A 19861-nucleotide genomic window follows, 5' to 3' on the forward strand; every position below is an offset into this window, starting at 1 on the left:
CTTGAAAGTATATTTGTGGTAGTCTACAGACTCACAGGACCAACTTGTATTTATATTTGTGTAAAGGTAGTTAAATAAGACCCATACTAGAATTCAAAACCTGATACAATAGGAGCCTTAACATTATCAGAGAGGATATTATCAGAGTTCTGATATAACGATTACACTGCAATATGTCACCTTCCTGCATGGCACCAAAGGGACAAGTTGATTTCTTACAGGACGAGTCGATTTCTGAAACATCCTGCATCTTTGACAAGTAGAAATCGGATAAAATTCCACATACAGTGGCTTAAAAAATACCAGCATGCTAAATATTGTAGTCTAAAAAGCCAGTACTGGGTTAGTAGTGATTGCTATTCCTTGAAACTTACTCCTTCTACCTTCCTTTTCTACCCTCATATACTAGCCTTCTGAAGCGGAAACTAGAGTTAGGCACAGGCATGCTTTCCGTACAATGTGTTATGTACATTACCCATTGGAGTAGACCTCAGGCATATTTCATCATATTCCAAGAGTATGAGAGTTGCTAGTCAAATTACAGTGAAATTATGAAAATGTCACACAAATGTAATCTGAAACCTTGGCAGCTATGCTTATTCCGTAGCAAAAAATCAGAATTGCGGAAATTTGTCATTATCGCTCCAGTGTGCACTATAACTCCAAGAAAACCTGGTGTTGACGGAGACTTCTGGAAAGCTTACTACTGCTGTGCCCAGCAAATGAATGTTAATCAGCCTTCATTCTGTGGCTCTAATTATGCGCGCAACGCCCATTGGGCTGAAAGGCGAAGCCATCCCCGTTGTGTGTCGGCCCAGCCCAGCACTTCACAGGTCTTTAAAAGACCATCTACTTGTTAAGAAGGCTTTGTTGTGTTTTCACACCTTCTTAGAGCCCCTGCAGCTCCGCTCTACCGTTGGCTTGAATAATTAGCGCCCTCTCCCCGAAATTATTTATTAACCACCCCCCCCCCCCGAAATGTGGCTCTACTTTCTCCTCTACCTCTAATCCCTCAGCTATCATCATCGCGTCAGTATTCCTGCTTATTTGTTAACAGCACACTGCATAGCTCAATTGTTTTCTAGGTGCTTGAGAGGGATACGTTCGAGGGCAATACATTTTATTACCAATGCCTAGCCAGTTCAGGGGTGGAAAACCCTTCAGAAGCAGTACTGTCCCATACAAAAGGGAGAATTGGTGTGTACATCATTCAACACAGAAGTTAAATGTATATAGTTACAGAGTGAGTCAACAACAGTAAAATAATTTACAGTAATTGCCTACATAAACTAGAAGACTGTCTCTGTTATTACTAAAAGATGGCACTTTACATCTTTCAGGCATAGGCATTGTCCAGATGCAATTTTCCTTTTTATAGTAAAGCAAATACTTGAACATTGCATAACTGTCAGAGATGATTTGCTTCACAATGTCCAGTGTTTTAAAACTGCTTTTATTATATTTGTGCCTATCGATGTAAACTGTTATTCATGATTGTTTGTATTTTGTGTGGCCTGGGGGCTAAAACACCAATTAATGATTGGCTATCACCCTAAAAATCCATTACTATCAAGTAAATTACAGTGAACTAAAGTCCTTTATTACATTGGTTTAAAGCACATTAAGTAATTATTTTAAGAATTGTGAGAGCCCAATTTATGCTAGGGAGACGAAGTGTATGTGGATCCCGCGGCGGATGTTCTTAAGGGCTTTTATGTGTATAACGAATAATAATGGCCACGGGTGGAGGCCTGTAGCACCCTGCAGTTTAATGGCTAGCTGGGGAGAAGAATACTCCTATGCAAGGTGAATATGTTCAATCGAGGCATGGTAAACATTATGACCGAAATAATAATGAAAGTCAGACTATTTCCAAACCAAAAAAACAATACACAGGCTCCCCATCCACTGTAGAAAAGCTTATTTTGACAGAGAAACAAAATCAAGGCAAATCTGAAAATCTTGAGGATTGCTCTGTATGTGACATTGTGCATGTAATGGGAATTCCTGAAAGAGCGCTCAGCAATATGGAACTGTTGTTCAAAAAAGTAATTTCTGGACTGTTTAATATATCTGAGATATCGAAACATTGTACTTTTGAGCACATGCATGGATCTCTCACTCTGGTTCCATTCTGCTTCCAAACCAATTATTGTTAAACTATCCAGCTACAAGTATTGTGATTCTGTCCACCTACTCATGCTAGACTGTCAGCAATATAAATGTCTTTTTCAGACTTCACACTTTAGTACAACCGGCCCAATTCTACCGCCTGGAATTGGTTATTTTGGATGACCATTACACTTACCATAAAGCCGCCAACGGCCAACCGCCTTGGCTGAAGACTGCACATAGCACTTTACTTTGCCTGTTGCACGGTCATATAAGATCCTTTCTAATTAAACCTTCTATGGCACGGTTGTACTTTGCGGTCCTTGCACACACATGCTTATGAGGCTACTAGCCTTTAGCTAACCATGTTGGCAATCACATTCTGCACTTTATTTTGCATGCTGTACGTTCATATATACTCATCTTAATTACCTCTGCTCTTGCACAATTGGGGGCAGGCAGCGCATAAGGTACTGCATAGCTCAATACATATAAGGTCCCAAAGCCGAGACCGTTTGCATTGCAAATGCTTGTTTTATATTTCCCATGACTCACCCTGGTACAAACCTTACCTAAAAGTGATTTTATCATATTTCCCAGAACCAGTGTAAGTGTATTCATTGTGCTAGCCTGTTTTAAGTATTTCTTCTGCACTAGTAGGTATAATTCATTGCCTTTGCTTCTTTTAAAATACTTTATATGCCAACAGTAAAAGATATCGGCCAGCAGTTACTTCCCTCTGCAGGTCAGCCTGAGTTGTAATGTGAACAGTCAGGAAACGAAAGCTGCTTTTAGTACAGATGGAATTACTGGGAGAAAAGTAAACGAGGACGGAAAAAACAAAAGCCTCTTTTGAAGGGCGGGAATTTCCCGGGGAATCCCCGCCGGCTCTGCAGCGTCAGTGGTATTAACATTATTTCACAGTGCTGGATTTTCAGGGCCATTAAATAAAGATAATGAGCGCCCTTGAATTCCAGTTACTGGCCTGGCCGCCTGCCTCTGGTGCAAGACTTTCCAGGGCGACCCTGCAGCGGGCGGAGGCCAAGAAGGAGTCCGGTATTTATTTGTAATCCTATAAAATCGAAGAACGTTTTTATGAGCAGTGATTTTAATCTTCGTTAGACATTAAGGGCCAGATGTAGGAGCCCTAATACCGGTCGGAAACGGCCGATTTCGGCCGTTTCCGACCGGTATTAGGGTTTTGAGATGTAGGGGGTTTGAAAATTACAGATTCGGTATATTTACAAATGTAGGTAGCACAGTTTACAGTGCCACAGGCCGTTAAGAGTCGGTATTTTACCACACAATCCTATTGTGTGGTAAAATACCGAATTCAGGTGTGCATGCACATCTGTGCATGCACACCTGTGCAATGTGACACACAGACATGCCCTTAGGGCATGTCTGTGTGCCACATTGCACACAAGCCTGTATTTGGGGTGCTAGAGGGTGTCAAAGTGACACCCCCTGCACCCTTGCTGGAATCGGTATTTACCGAATCGGTAAATACCGATTCGGTAATGCCCATTGATTCCTATGGGCTTCAATGCCCATAGGAATCAATGGGCATTACCGAATCGGTATTTACAGAATCGGTAAATACCGAATCTTAACAATTCAGTATTTACCGATTCTGTAATACCTACATCACCCTCCCTCTATTTTACCACTTCTTAAATACCGAATCGGTAAAATTCGGTATTTAAGAAGTGGTAAAATGAAATTACCTACATCTAGGCCTAAGAGATTCAAACAATTCAACTTAGAGTATGAAGGAGAAAGGGGTAGTTCAGAAGTACAGTCAACAAGTTGCATTTTGGCTGAAGACTTAAGTTCACATTATACACTTGGCTGGACGATAAATTCTGGCTTAGTGTAAAAGCAAAAGGAGAACATATGTGTTAGAAGGTGGTTCTGACACTATGGGCCGCCCAGATTTTTCGCTTTTTCAGCATCTAAGTGTTGAGCTTTTACTGTGGGGGAGCCTCATAAATTGGGACTCACCCACAGTGAACTTATGAGGAAAGAGACTGCATGGGGATTTTACTGGTGCCCCCCTGGTTTGACCAGGCCACTGCGCAGCAGCTGGAGTAAGGGACACCGGGCTCCTTACATGCAGACACAGGTGTACATGCGTGTGCACACGTGTAGGGGCTGCGCAGCGGAGATTCCTAGCGTGCGTAGTCCAGGAGCTGCTACAAAGAGAATGGTGTGGCAGGACTTATGCAGAATTGGGTGGTGGCATGGAATAGGCTTTATGCACTGGGAAGGAACATGACAGGGAATGTCCGTGTGTTTTACTGTTTTTCACTTCATTATTCCCCTATGGGGGTGTGGAGCCCATGGGCTAGAGTAACGTTCATAAGGCCTACAGATTCCAGACACGCACTAAAGTCCCCTGTAACGGATGTGAGAAGAGTATTCTGCGGAGTCAAAAGTCATATTTGTACTGCTTTTGGGTCATCCAGAACTGTCATATTTCTTTGAGCCAGCCATAACCAGGGCCTGGCTGAGGGCTGACCTCAGCAGGATGGATTGATAACCTTTCTTCCACAAGCTAAGGCCTCCTCTCCACAAAGAAAAGATGGGTGGGGCTACAGGCTCATCCATCAGCAGCTATCACTGGGTGCCAAGCACCAGGCTGCACCAAGGAGGGAAGGCAGCGAAGGGGGAAGGGGCTTTTTCAGAGACCATGTGGCAAGAGACCCTGGACAACGCCATTTTGAACAAACCCAGAGGCTGGGCAGGAAGGAGGTAGCAGGGGCAGTGAAGTGATGTGTCGCTGTTTGATAGGACAGACCGAGACTTCCTGCCAGCCCCTTATTCAACTTTTAAAAAGTGCTTGCACAAGAAGAGAAGCTCAGTCTGGGGTGTGGTCTGCTGAAGCAGAAGGTGCTGGAGCCTGGCGAAATGGGCAGTTGGAAGGAGGACCCCCCTGACTGCCTCCAGGGTCCTGAACAACACCAGTAGAAGAGTCCAGGACCAGTGCGCAGAAGCAGGGGCCTCTGCGCAGGGAGAAAAGAGGCCCAGGAGGAGAGCAGGCAAAAGGCTGATGCAGGGAACCAGTGAAGACCTCACCCTGCAGAGTGCACCCTCTTGGGGATCAGGAGAGCAAAAGAGAGTGTTCCCAGTGGCTGGGGCTGGCCAAGAGGAGCAAGAAGAGACGGAAATTATGAACATCAGCCACCGGGGAGCCGAGATATGCCCCCCAGAAGGTAGGTGACCTTTGACCCCTGGAGGAACCGATGACGCCGCCGGTCCGGGAAAATGCCCCCGGGGTGGGTCAGGTCCTGGGGCTGCCCCCGGAAGAAGGGAAGCTGGGGAGCGCCGCCGCGCTCCCAGTGAAGGTGCCCTGCAGGGGGGCCAGGAGCCAACCCTGGCCGCCCACCGAAGATGGAGGCAGGGGAGCCCCATCACGCCCCCACCCCACGAAGAGGTAAGACGGGAAGCGCCGTCGCACTCCCCGTGAAGGTGCCCAGTGGGGTACCAAGATCCCACTCTGGCCCCCGCCGAAGATCAAGTCGGGGAGCGCCGTCACGCTCCCCGTGAAGGTGTGCGGGGAGAGACCCCAACTCCGGGCCCCGCCAAAGTCAGGGCGCGTCGTTGGGCACCCCGTGAAAATATGCCCTAGAGGCCTAGGACCCCATCCCCGGGCCCGAAGAGTTGGCAGAGACTGAGGGAGTGCCACCACACTCCCCCGTGGCAGGAGCAAGGCTGGGGAGTGCCGTCACACTCCCACGAGGGCTGGACGACCGCCGGTAGGCTCGAGTCTGCCCACCGGAGCGGGCAGACCAGAACAGATGTGCCGGCTCCCGCGACAGCACACAAGGGTGCTGGCCTGGAGGGGAGCCGGCGGGGGCAGCCGGGGGTGGGCTCCCCAGGCTGCCCTCCAACGTACTGCATGGCGGGAGGCCCAGGTGGGACCGGGCCTCCGTGAAGCGAGACACAGCCGGGAGTGGGCTCCCCAAGCTGAGAAAACCTACCTGGGGGTCCAGGTGGGACTGGGCCCCCCAATGAGGAACTGGATGTGGCGCAAAGTGCCAGGCCAAACGGCAGCACGGCTCTCCCCTATGCGGGGGAGCCGCTATTGAAATATTCATGAAAAGGAGCACAAAGCGTTCCAGAATGCCTTGCCAGGCATTAGGAAACCTGTAGTTTTGGTGCTTAGTGGACTCCAGAGGAGGGGATTATTTTTTAGAACAATGGTCCTTAGTAGAGCATCTATAAAATAAAACAGATCAATATAGGTCTTAATAGGTACTATAGTTTTTCAATGTCCAGCCGGACAGAGAATTTTAATTTTCAAAATAAGAGAAATTTTGTTACAATAAAATCACAAACAATAAACCGGGACACAGTCCTGCACCCGATATTTAGGAAACAAGGGGACAATAAACATTAAGCATACAGTACAAGAAGACACAGGCACCAGTTTGCGCAATGGGGGCTTGATTTGGTCATACAGTTAAGCAAGCTCACCCATATAGTAACCACAATAATCATATGTAGAATAGAGATGAGTGGCACTAATCAATTTGTCGACGGCGTATAGATCCCAGGTTCAAATTAACATGGATCATCGTCAGGACTAAAACAATAGATTTGCCTGTTATTTAAGAACAAAAAATTGCCTTGAGGGCTGCGGTGTGGAACCCTCAGGAGTGGAGCGGTATGCCCGTTAGGTAAATGGCGGTGAATCCGAGCTTACGCAATTCAAGGAAGACCATAGGCGGAGTACAAGGTCATTCCCAGGTTGTGGGGAAACCAACTATCCCAAAATGCCTTGATCGGAAACTGCCATCCTTGCAAGGAACCGCAAACGCATCGCCGTCACCGCAACAGACGCGGACTCCAAACATATGTCGATCCAGGGGGGGGGGGGTTTGGGGGTGGGCAGAAAGCCCACTAGAAACAAGGTTTTTTTTAAACGTTTGATGTCGGGGTGGGTCTGCCCAAGATGGGTATGCCAATGCCCACACCCCTCCCTCCAAAAAATTCCAGTCACTCTACCCAGCTGCGGGGTAGAATACCCACTAGAAACCAGGGATTTATTTTAGTAAGTAAATTAGGGGTGGGGTCTGCCCAATATGGGCACACCAAAGCCCCACTCCCCTGCACAATAACAGCCTGTCGGCCTCCCCCGGGTGCAGACGGGGGCAGTAGCCACCATATCTGCTCCCGGAGGGACAGAAAGCCCATTAGATGCCAGGGTTTTTCTATTACAATTAATTTTGGGTTGGGGGCAGGGGCGTAACAAACATCCCCGTGGTGTGGGATGCCCCCAGTGTCCAGTACATGAAGGGGGCCCCCTCAGCTCCTCTGCAGAGAGCTGTGAGAGAGAAAGGCTCTAAAGCAGCAGCTGCAGTGTGCAGCCTGCTCTGAGCTCCTCACCTGACCCAGGACTGAAGCGAAACAAAATAACAAGTTACATTGTTTCTCTTCAGTCAGAGCCACAAGCCAGGCCCGGAAAAAGGATGTGGGTGGGGGCCCCAGAGACAGCATTCATCACAGGGCCCTGCCTCTGAGAAGGGAGGAGGCAGCACAGATGAGAGCTCACATGGGCAGGAGAAGGTTTGGAGCTCCAGGAACAGGACTCTGCTGGGACGCATTGGAAGGTAAGCAAGCATTGAAAGTGCAATAGGCTTCGCATTTGTTTGAGTTGGAGCGTCTCCCTGGATGGCACAGAGTGTTTCCTCAGTGGCCTGCAGTGTTCCCGATGCTGACAGTGAACATGTTAACGTTCCATGGTCTCCACAGAAGAGATGAAAAAAAATGGCTCAAGAATGTTTGAAAATGGATGTACGTGTAGAAAATGACAGAGAGTACTTTTTTTAATAAGGATTTCTGCGTTGGGTTTTCAATATACAGGAAAAATTGGCCCACATAACAGGTTGCGGTGAGAGTACGGGTGAAAACAGACTAAGTACGGTGCCACTAGGTCAAGGGGAAACCCAAAAACCCCTGAAATAGAGTGGGCAAGAGCCAACCCTGTTCACTGTGAAGACAAAAGTTTGGTGCACACGTTGAAAAAATCAATTCAAAAGGGACCACATGTATCAATGGTTTTGTTTAGAAAGCAGAAAAACAAAGGACAAGGTCCATAACAGAAAGTAGTTTTTCTTTGTTTTATGTGATAGTTGGTCCTCCTTCCAGAGGAGATACCAAGTAGCGATACCAATGGTTTAAAAAGAAAACTTCCACTATTCGGGAGCAGGGAAAAATTACGGAAAATGCTGCATGTGCAGTAGTGTCAAAGAGGAGTAATGCTCCGGATCCGGATTGAGTATTACTCCTTTTTTGACACTACTGTACATGCAGCATTTTCCGTTTGTGACGGCTGTACCCGCCCGTCAGTTTTCCCTGCTCTTGAATAGTGGGAGTTTTCTTTTTAAACCATCAGTATCGCTACATTGGCACTCTCTGTATGATTTACTACCCCTTTCAGAACCGGGTTGGAATTATCACCGGTTCCCCGATCCCACGTTGATTGGCCTTTTTTCAGCCCTGAAGAGTCACGGATGACTACCCGCCTGACGAAACACATGTCGGCTGGCGTTTTCTTGGTATCTCCTCTGGAAAGAGGACCAATTATCACATAAAACAAAGAAAAACTACTATCTGTTGTGAACCTTGTCCTTTGTTTTTTTGCTTTCTAAACAAAACCATTGATACATGTGGTCCCTTTTGAATTGATTTTTTCAATGTGTGCACAGGACTGTTGTCTTTACTTTTTTTAATAGTTCAATATAGCGCAAGCTCGCCCCCAAGGTATTGGAGCGCTTTACATGAGCACCAGTTACATTACACAAGGCCACACTTATTTTGTAAGCACGCGGATATTAAGTGATTTGCCCAGAATCACAGGATGTTGAACCAATGCTCAGACTCGAGCATGATCCCCCAGTTCCAAAGCCAGCATCTATGGCTGTTATGCCACTTTTCATTTGTATCAGTGGTCTTCCCAAATGCAAAGGAAGGTAGAACATGTCTGTGGTTGTTGCACATTTTTGAGCGACATTTGAGACCAAGTGTAAAACTATCTGGAGCCTTCAGCAAAATTTCATTTTTTCTTTTGTGCTCCCCCCTTGGAACACATTGGTAGTATATGATGCTTTTGGTGTCAATTTGGCACTGTCTGGTGCTGGCACCTAGGCACCTGCCTAGTATTATTGACTCGCTTTATCATCAGCCCTTTATTCACTTTTAGACTCTGGCCATGTGCGTACGTACCAATGGTGCAGCATATGCAGTGGCATCGGGGCCTAGGAATGGGAAGGGCACACTGACTATAGCTGTCTTTCACTACCCAACCAGGAGCCAGGGGGCCATTTCCAACTCCTTAAATGAGGGCAAGGGAGACTTGTGCTATGCCACTGACTCCAGCTTAACTGAAAACTCACATTTTAGGGGCCTAAGCAGTACTATAGAGTTGGGGAAAGTCATTCACAGGTTCCCCAGCACAGAACCTCAATTTTCTTTTTTTTAATACATTTTAGGTATTCAGCTTACGCCCATGCTGTGCACTTTTTATTTTATGTTTGTTTTCCTATTTCTTGTTAGTCACATTGATAATATTTTTTATTGAAGAATTCAATAAAGAGCATGTTATAAATTGGTACTTACAGTCTAATGAAGCATAGAATGAGCCCCCAGAACAGCAACAAAATGCCAAAAATAATAGAGATATATTCAGGGAACTAAATGGGAATGGAGTGTAGCAAACTATCACCAGAGTCATATGGGAGAGAGTAGGACACACATTAGAAGGGAAGGACATTGTGGGTCGGAAGGGGAGAATCCATGTAAGATGTCCTATCTAATAAGCGTTGGCAAAACCAATAAGTCTGACGTTTGTTGCAGAACTATTGACTGTGCCAAATTATGTTTCTTTTGCTTTAGTTTATTATGACTTTATTGTTCCAAGATGGCTAATGGAGGCTGAGAGGAGAAAGACATGAAGAAATTATTGAAATACTACAGGGTCTAGATACAGTGGGTGGACAGTGGTCTATGAGAGACATTGAAACACTACAGGATGTAAATACAGAAGATGGACAGTTGTGTATGAGAGACATTGAAATACTACAGGGTATAAATACTGCAGGTGGACAGTTGTGTATGAGAGACAATGAAATACTACAGGGTGTAAATACTGTGGGTGGACAGCGGTGTATGAGAGACATTGAAATACAGGGTGTAAATACTGTAGGTGGACAGTGGTGAATAAGAGACAATGAAATACTAAAGGGCATAAATACAGTAGGTGGACAGTGGTGTATGAGAGACAATGAAATACTACAGGGTGTAAATATAGTAGGTGGATAGTGGTGAATAAGAGAATGAAATACTACAGGGTGTAAATATAGTAGGTGGACAGTGGTGTATGAAAGACAATGACATACTACAGGGTGTAAATATAGTAGGTGGACAGTGGTGTATGAAAGACAATGAAATACTACAGGGTGTAAATACAGTAGGTGGACAGTGGTGTATGAAAGACAATAAAATACGACATGGTGTAAATACAGTTGGTGGATAGAGGTGAATAAGAGACAATGACCTGCAGAGTGTAAATACTGTAGGTGGATAGTGGTGTATGAAAGACAATGACATACTACAGGGTGTAAATATAGTAGGTGGACAGTGGTGTATGAGAGACAATGAAATATGACATGGTGTAAATACAGTGGGTGGACAGAGGTGAATAAGAGAATGAAATACCGAGTGTAAATTCAGTGGGTGGACAGTGGTATATGAGAGACAATGAAATGCTGAAGGGTATAAATACAGTAGGTGGACAGTGGTGTATGAGAGACAAAGAAATACAAAAGGGTGTAAATACAGTGGGTTGACAGTGATGTATGAGAGAATGAAATACAGGGTGTAAATACTGTAGGTGTACAGTGGTGAATAAGAGACAATGAAATACTAAAGGGTGTAAATACAGTGGGTAGACAGTGGTGAATAAGAGACAATGTAATACAGGGTGTAAATACTATAGGTGGACAGTGGTAAATAAGAGACAATGAAATACTAAAGGGTGTAAATACAGTCGGTGGACAGTGGTGTATGAGAGACAATGAAATACCGGGTGTAAATATTGTTGGTGGACAGTGGTGTATGAGAGACAATGAAATACAGGGTGTAAATACAGTAGGTGGACATTGGTGAATGAGAGACAATGAAATACCACACGGTGTAAATACAGTAGGTGGACAGTGGTGAATGAGAGACAATCAAATACTACAGGGTGTAAATAAGGTTGCACGACATAGACCATGAATTAACACTGGGCAGGGAGTAAACACAGTGGGCTCTGAAGTTGTGTCCCCCAGATGTCCTGCAGAGAACTGTACGTCAGTGCCCCATAGCCAATTACAGACCCTGCATCACGCACATAGGTCAAGCTGTTTTTATTCTCTAAAATTTCTTCCCATACTTTCCTAAATAAGTAACCATTCCAGAATGGTTGATGTGCATTTTACCTGTAGAAGGGTACAGGGGACATATGGGTGTCCTTGTGTACTGTTGGAAGTGCTGTGATGAGAGTGGGTGGACTATTAGAAACAAACAAGGAAGACGTTCATATCTTGTTCTCTCTTTTCCATAGTGCCTTCGACATGCCTTGGTGTAGAAAAAACTATCACTAGGTAAAGAGGGGAGCATGTCATGGCCACTCGTGAGATTCTACAGAACAGCCCCATTTCAACACCAGCAATGTTCCATGATTGTGTTATCTATATCTATACTACTATTATAAAGAGAGAGCTGAAACCTTTGAGGCGGGTAAACTCAAGAAGTACAGCACCAATCACAACACCCAATACAGCATTGTAAAGGGGAGATGCAGCAGATGGACATAAGCTATACAGCTGGCCACCATATGCATTACAAAGGTCAAACAACCTTAGGGGTAAAGTAGTCCCTTGTGGGCGTTGGTGTGGGCGTGCAGCGTTGTCAGAGGGGCGTGGCACAACAGCGTTGTCAGAAGGGCGTGCCACAAATAAATAAAAAAATGGCCGCGAACTTCAGTAGCGTGCCTTTCAGAACCAATGTGCACGCCCATTCACACTCCGCCTTCGCGTCTCACACGTCCGTCTACAAACACCAAGCTGCGCCGCATTCACGCCCATTGCCAATCAGGCGCCATTAATCATATATAGTGCGGCACAACCTTTGTGGGCGTCAGCGTTGTCAGAGGGGGCTGCACCAAAATTTAAATAAAAAGGGGCACGGCTTTCGCCACCAATGTGCGCGCACATTCACGCTCTGCCTTGGCATTCTGATCACTTCTCACACGGCCGTCTCAAAACACCAACGGGCGCCGCATTGACGGACCTTGCCATACTGCCTACAAAACTTCACTAACAAAAGAAAACTTTACTCCTTTATGCACGTAAGATTTGTCAGAAGTGGCTGCAGAAAAAAAAGGGGGCGCACAATCGCGCCATTCACTCACCGCGACATTCACGCTCCAACGGCTCCAGCGGACACTGAAGGCAGGCAGCGTACCACACGATCAAAGCCACTTCACAATTAAAATTTAGTCCGGGGCTCAGGCGGGGCCTCAAACCAGCCCTCGCAAGCAAGGGATCACGCCGGGCACTGTCAGCGTACACACATTAACATCAAAGACAACCCGCTTGGGAATTATATAACCAACACACTCCACAACACACAAAAGCTGCAAAACTTAAAGCTGAGGACACACACATAACGAAGGACATGCAAATACGGGACAGCTAAGGAGGCACAAATGAAGAACGCTGTTACTAACAGTGCATGCACAACCGGACAAAGACGTTCCAAAACATTGCACACATAAGATTTCATACCCGGACAACGTCGGGACGGGCTGCTAGTTAATAAATAAAATAACATGACATAATGTTGGTCCTGCCATAATGGTGGTACATATCGGCCCAATGTGCTCACCCATGGTATAATGGTACCCAAACCGGGTAAAATGCGGGCCCTGGCATAATAGTGGTAATTCCTGTCTTATTGCGTGGTGGTGCAGAGCCCTCATGCTAGCTTCGGCATAATGGTGGTAATTCTTGGCATAACATTGGCACATATGACATGCCAATATGACACATAGATATTCAAGGTAGGTTAGAGAAAACAAGGGTACCCCGTTAAGCGAACCTGGGGTTGTAATGTACATAGAAAGAACAATGGTTCAGGGGTGGCCTAATTAGGTCCAAGGACACCAAAAAAGTTATTTTGTCTAGATACTGAATTAATTAGGCAGCAGAGCATGTAGGGCAACATGTGTGTTTTTAATCATTATAGGTTGCAAGTTGGTATTACACAAACACATTCAGGTGCTCACATGAGTGATAAGGTGCGTAACACGAAATATCACACGCATATCCGAGTGACGTAACGAAACTTCAGGGGGCCATTTTGATGTCTCCTCAATATGTTTTGGGCCCTTGCCTGTTGCAGGTACTTGACCTACCCACGCGAGTGAGGTACCATTTTTATCGTGAGACCTGGGGGAACGCTGGGTGGTAGGAAATGTGTGCATCCACATAGATTCCAGAACTTTTCCTCACAGAAATTTGAGAATAAAGGGATTTTTTCAGCTAAATTTGAGCTTTGCAAGGGATTCTGGGTCAGGACTCCCCTAGGGGTCTAGTTTTCAGAAATGTGTGTTTGGTAGTTTCCCAAGATGGATGCTGAGCCCGGGGCCAAAAACCTAGGTGATTCCTTTTGCAAAACCAGGTTGTTTTGTGATAGGCAATTTTTATGTCTCCTCAATTCGTTTTGGGCCCTTGCCTGTCACGGGTACTTGACCCACCCATGCGAGTGAGGTATCATTTTTATCAGGAGACCTGGGGTAACGCTGGGTGGTATGAGATTTGTGGATCCACATAGATTCCAGGACTTTCCCAGATAGAAAGTTGAGAAAAAAGTGATTTTTTTTTCAGCTAAATTTGAGGTTTGCAGGGATTCTAGGTAGGAAAGCGTTGGGGGACCCACACAAGCCATACCTCACTGGACTCCCTGTGTGTCTAGTTTTCAGAAATGTGTAAGGCCAGGAGGTTTTGACCCCAAGCTCGGCGGCCATCTAGCACACATTTCTGAAAACTAGACACCCGGCGGAGTCCAGCGAGGTACAGTTTGCGTGGATTCCCCAATGTTTCCCTACCCAGAATGCCCTGCAAATGTCACATTTAGCTGAAAAAAACACATGTTCCACATATTTGTGGGTAGAATAACTGTGCCCGCACAAATGTCCTACCCCACAGCATTCCTCTCAGTGTCCTGAGTAAAATGATACCTCACTTGTGTGGGTGGGGAAGGGGCTGGGACTGGGAATAGCCCAGAACATAGGGATTTAGTGTATAGCACAGACAATTCTAATCGCTACATTTTTTTAAAAATACGTTTTAAGCCAATTCTGCATTGGACACCCACCCAAGTGAGGTATCATTTTACTCGGGACTCTAAGGAGAATGCTGTGAGGTAAGAAATTTGTGCTGGCATGGTGATTCCACATAAAAAATATGTGGAAAACATGTTTTTTTCAGCTAAATTTGAGGTTTGCAGGGGATTCCGGGTAGGGAAACTTTGGCGGATCCACGCAAGCCATACCTCATTGGACTCCCCAGGGTATCTAGTTTTCAGAAATGTGCGGGTTTGGTAGGTTTTCCAAGATGGCGGTAAGTTCGGGGCCAAAAAACCAGGTGCTCTCCCAAAACCTGGTAGTTTTGTTATAGGTAATTTTGAAGTCTCCACAGTACGATTTGAGCCATTTCCTGTTACAGCCACTATGTCTACCCACACATGTGCGGTATCATTTTTATGGGGAGGGCTGGGGGAATGCTGGGTAGTAGGAAATTTGTGTCAGCCCGGTGATCCTACAACTTTGTCACACAGAAATGTGAGAAAAATCGTGTTTTTTTCAACAAATTAGAGGTTTGCAGGGGATTCTGGCAAGGGAAATGTTGAGGGACCTACACAAGCCATAACTGGATTCCCCCAGGTGTCTGACGAGGAGCAGAACCTGTATGATGAAGCATGACATCTAGCTTGCTAGGTGTGTGACGGTTTTAGTTCCGAAAAGGGAATTCCCCCTCCCTTTTTACCTTCTTCTACGCTACACGCACACTTGTCTTGCACACTCTCCCCGGGGAACTTTGTACCCCTCTTGTGCTACTAGTCTTCCGGACATGTACACTGGACCCTGTTAAATAACGTCTTCTTACGGTTCCCCCCTTTGTTAATAAACTTTCCCAAGATGGCCACAGAGTCCGAGGAAAAAAACCCAGGTGACCCCCCCTTGCAAAACCAGGTTGTTTTGTGATAGGTCATTTTTGATGTCTCCTCAATACGTTTTGGGCCCTTGCCTGTCGCAGGTACTTGACCCTCCCACACGTGTGAGGTATCATTTTTATAGGGAGGCCTGGGGGAATGCTGGGTGTTAGGAAATTTGTAGACCCATGTGGATTTCAGAACTTTCCCACACAGTAATTTGTGAAAAAAGTGATTTTATTCAGCTAAATTTGAGGTTTGCAGGGGATTTTGGGTAGGAAAACTTTGGGGAATCCACACAAGCCGTACCTCGGTGGACTCCCCCGGGTGTCTAGTTTTCAGAAATATATGGGTTTGGTAGGTTTCCCAAGATGTCCGCCGAGCTCGGGGCTAAAAATCCATGTGACTAACCTTGCAAAACCAGGGTGTTTGGTGAGAGGTTATTTTGATGTCTTCTCAATACGTTTTGGGCCCTTGACTGTCGCGGGTACTTGACCCACGCGAGTGAAGTACCATTTTTATCGGGAGACCTGAGGGAATGCTGGGTGTTAGGACATTTGTGGATGCTCGTAGATCCCAGAACGTTCCCACCAGGGCCGGACTGAGACCAGCATCCAGCCCTGGCAGGTTGCTTCTCCACCGGCCCTGGTAATGGGAGGGGAGGGGGTTGTTACCCGCAAAGCACTGCTCCCGCTTTTCTTACAGAGGGCCGATTTTGCAGCACTGCTACAAAATCGGCACTCTGTAAGAAAAGCGGCCCCCTGCGGCCACAAAACCGGCCCCCACCCCTCCAGCCCACCGGGGAAATGCCCGGTGCCCGCAAATGCCAGTCCGGCCCTGGTTCCCACACAGAAATTTGAGAAAAAAGGGATTTTTTCTGGTAAATTTGAGGTTTGCAGGGGATTCTGGGTAGGATAATGTTGGAGGACCCTCGCAAGCCATACCTCCCTGTACTCCCCTGGGTGTCTAGTTTTCAGAAATGTGTGGGTTTGGTAGGTATTCTTAGTTGTTTGCCGACCCCGGGGCCAAAAACTCTTGGAAACCCCTTGCAAAACCAGGTTGTTTTGTGATAGGCAATTTTGATGTCGCCTAAATAAGTTTTGGGCCCTTGCCTGTCGCTGGTACTTGACCCACCCACACAAGTGAGGTACCATTTTTCTTGGAATGCGGGGTGGGTGGAATTTTGTGGGCCCACACAGATTCCGGAACTTTCCACCACAGAAATGTGAGGAAAATGTGTTTTTCTTTGACACATTTTGAGGTTTGCAAGGGATTCTGGGTAACAGAACCTGGTGCGAGCCAGACTAGTCACCCCATCCTGGATTTACCTGGCTGTTTAGTTTTCAAAAATGTTTAGGTTTGCTAGCTTTTTTTAGGTGCCAGCAGAGCTAGGGTTCAAAATCTACAACTAGGTACTTTGCAAAAAAAGGGTCTGTTGTCACTAAAAAAATGTGGTTTGTCCACATTGCCTTTTGGGCTGTTTTATGTCGCGGGCACTAGGCCTACCCCCACAAGTGAGGTACTATTTTTCTCGGGAGACTTTGGGGAATGCGGGGTGGGTGGAATTTTGTTGATCCACGCAGATTCCAGAACGTTCCACCACAGAATTGTGAGGAAAATGGGTTTTAAAAAACAAATTTTGAAGTTTGCTAGGGATTCTGGGTAACAGAACCTGGTGAGAGCCAGACGAATCATCCAATCCTGGATTTCCCCGGGTATCTAGTTTTAAAAAATGTATAGGTTTGCTAGGTTTCAGTAGGTGCCGGCAGAGCTAGAGTTCAAAATCACAGTTAGCCACTTGGCAAAAAAAAGGTCAGTTTTCACTGTGAAAATGTGGTTTGCCCACGTTACGTTTTGGGCCGTTTCCTGTCGCAGGCACTATGCCTACCCACACAAGTGAGGTACCATTTCTCTCGTTAGACTTTGGGGAATGTGGGGTGGGTGGAATTTTGTGGCTCCACACAGATTCCAGAACTTTCCACCACAGATATGTGAGGAAAATGTGGTTTATTTTACATATTTTGAAGTTTGCACAGGATTCTGGGTAACAGAACCTGGTAAGAGCCAGCCAAGCCACCCATCCTGGATTTCCCTGGGTTTCTAGTCTTCAAAAATGTATCGGTTTGCTACATTTCCCTAGGTGCCGGCAGACCTATGGTTCAATCTCGGCAGCTAGACACTTTAGGAAATAAAGGGTCTGTTTTCACTGTGACAATGTGGTGTGTCCACGTTGCTTTTTTGGCTGGTTCCTGTCCCGGGCACTAGACTTACCCATACAAGTGAGGTACTATTTTTCTCAAAAGACTTTGGGAAATGTGGGGTGGGTAGAATTTTGTGGATCCATGCAGATTCCAGAACTTTCCACCACAGAAATGTAAGGAAAATTTGTCTTTTTTGACAAATTGTGAGGTTTGCAAGGGATTCCGGGTAACAGCACCTGGTGAGAGCCAGACAAATCACCCCGTCCTGGATTCCCCTGGATGTCTAGTTTTAAAAAATGCATAGGTTTGCTAGGTTTCCCTAGGTGCCAGCAGAGCTGTCTTTGTTTTGGGATAGAAGTTACTTCTTTTTTAATGACAAATTATAGCCGAGCGTACGGTGCGCATTTAGGTTGAAAGGCTGAATGTGAACTGCTAGTAATGTACCGAATGCTGCAGCTGGTACATACAGCAACACACATACAACCACACACACAACCACTCATACAACTGCACACACACACAACCACACACACACACAACCACACACACACAACCACACACCCAACCACAACCACACATACAACCACACATACAACCACACACACAACCACACACACAACCACACCGTCAGTGTACTTTTTCACCAGGCACAGACACCATCAGTCGCCAGTGCACGCTTTCATCGGGCACAAACACCACCAGCCGTCAGTGCATGCTTTCACCGAGCACAAACACCACCAGCCGTCAGGGCACGGTTCCACCAGGCACACACCACCAGACGCCAGTGCACGCTTTCACCAGGCACACACACACCACCAGCCGTCAGTGCACGCTTTCACCAGGCATACACACCACTAGCCATCAGTGCACGCTTCCACCAGGCACACACACCACCAGCCGGCAGTGCACACTTCTACCAGGCACACACACTACCAGCCGGCAGTGCACACTTCCCCCAGGCACACACACCACCAGCAATCAGTGCACACATCAATTGTTAACGCATCCACAATTAACTATTGTAGCAATCGCAGTATGGCGCACTTTACTTTCAAACATATTCATCTAAAGCGCAGCATGCCATCATTGCTACAAAAATAAATACAAATTTTTTTGACCTACAATTTATAGACTTTTGTTGCAATTGGTGTTGCAATATTTAGCAAGGCTAATAGCTCAAACTTAATTAATGCGAGAACTATTGCATTGCAAATGCTTGTTCACTGAGGTGGCATTTTCTACTGCACAAGATACTCAATTCTCACGGCTTCTGGATTGTGCTGGATGGTGATTCTTAATGATATCACGTCTACTCCCTCTCCAATAGAGTAGTCCACTTTGCTAGCAATGAACTTTCATCCAAAGTGGACCTGCTTTTAACATAGGAGATTGTGTTCCTCATGTCCAGGTCATGATACAAATGGTGGTCGGTGGAAGCTGATAGTTTGCTATACATTTTTACTTGCATTCCAGATTGGGGAGGCAGCCAACTCGTCCTTCCTGGTTAATCAGTTCAATCTGCTTTTGTAGGGCCTTTGCCACCACTGAGTGTGAAAGGTACATATGTAGTGTATTGTGGTACTGGAGTCAAGCTATCCTGGCTGATGATGGTTGAAAGCCCAAAACCGGTCCTAGGATGCTTGTTTCCAGTCCAGGGAGGACCTGGCCTGGCAGTTCAGCCTGGACTGTTCCCATTGGGTTCAGGGTCAAGACTCATTTGCATATGGCGGGGTCCAAACTGGAATGGCATGGTGAGTAAAAAAACGATGGATTTAGGGTGAATGTATGACATTGTTCTGCATTCTGTCCATCAATTATTCTTTTTGCATTTTCACCCGAGTGGGACGGGTATGCTCAGACGTGAGTCCCGTGCTCTCCATGCCACTGGAGTCAAGCTATCCTGGCTGATGAGCGCTGAAAGCCCGAAACCGGTATTAGGATGCTTGTTTCCAGTCCAGGAAGGACCTGGCCTGGCAGTTCGGGCTGGACTGTTCCCATTGGGTGCAGGGTCAAGACTGATTTGCATATGGCTGGGTCCAAACTGGAATGGCATATTGAGCAAAAAACTTATGGATTTAGCCCCAGATCTCTGTACTGGGGTGAATGTATGACATTGTTCTGCATTCTGTCCATCAATTGTTCTTTTTGCATTTGTCACCCTGAGTTGGACAGGACTGCTCAGACAGGAGTCCTGTGCTCTCCATGCCACTGGAGTCAAGCTATCCTGGCTGATGAGGGTTGAAAGCCTGAAACCGGTCCTAGGATGCTTTTTTCCAGTCCAGGGA

The 19861-nt window shown here is 46.2% G+C and overlaps 1 protein-coding gene across 1 annotated transcript in view; it reads left to right on the forward strand.

Annotated features, from left to right (window-relative positions):
• Positions 1 to 7650: 7650 nt before the first annotated feature.
• LOC147698732 (transmembrane 4 L6 family member 5-like) overlaps positions 7651 to 19861 on the forward strand; it is a 234273-nt gene continuing 222062 nt past the window's right edge. The window contains exon 1 of the mRNA XM_086935310.1: positions 7651 to 7727. The gene's annotated coding sequence lies outside the window, so the exon portion shown is untranslated. The remainder of the gene's footprint in view (positions 7728 to 19861) is intronic.

Source organism: Lissotriton vulgaris, chromosome 8 (genome assembly GCF_964263255.1).
Source record: "Lissotriton vulgaris chromosome 8, aLisVul1.2, whole genome shotgun sequence".
Classification (NCBI taxonomy): domain Eukaryota; kingdom Metazoa; phylum Chordata; class Amphibia; order Caudata; family Salamandridae; genus Lissotriton; species Lissotriton vulgaris.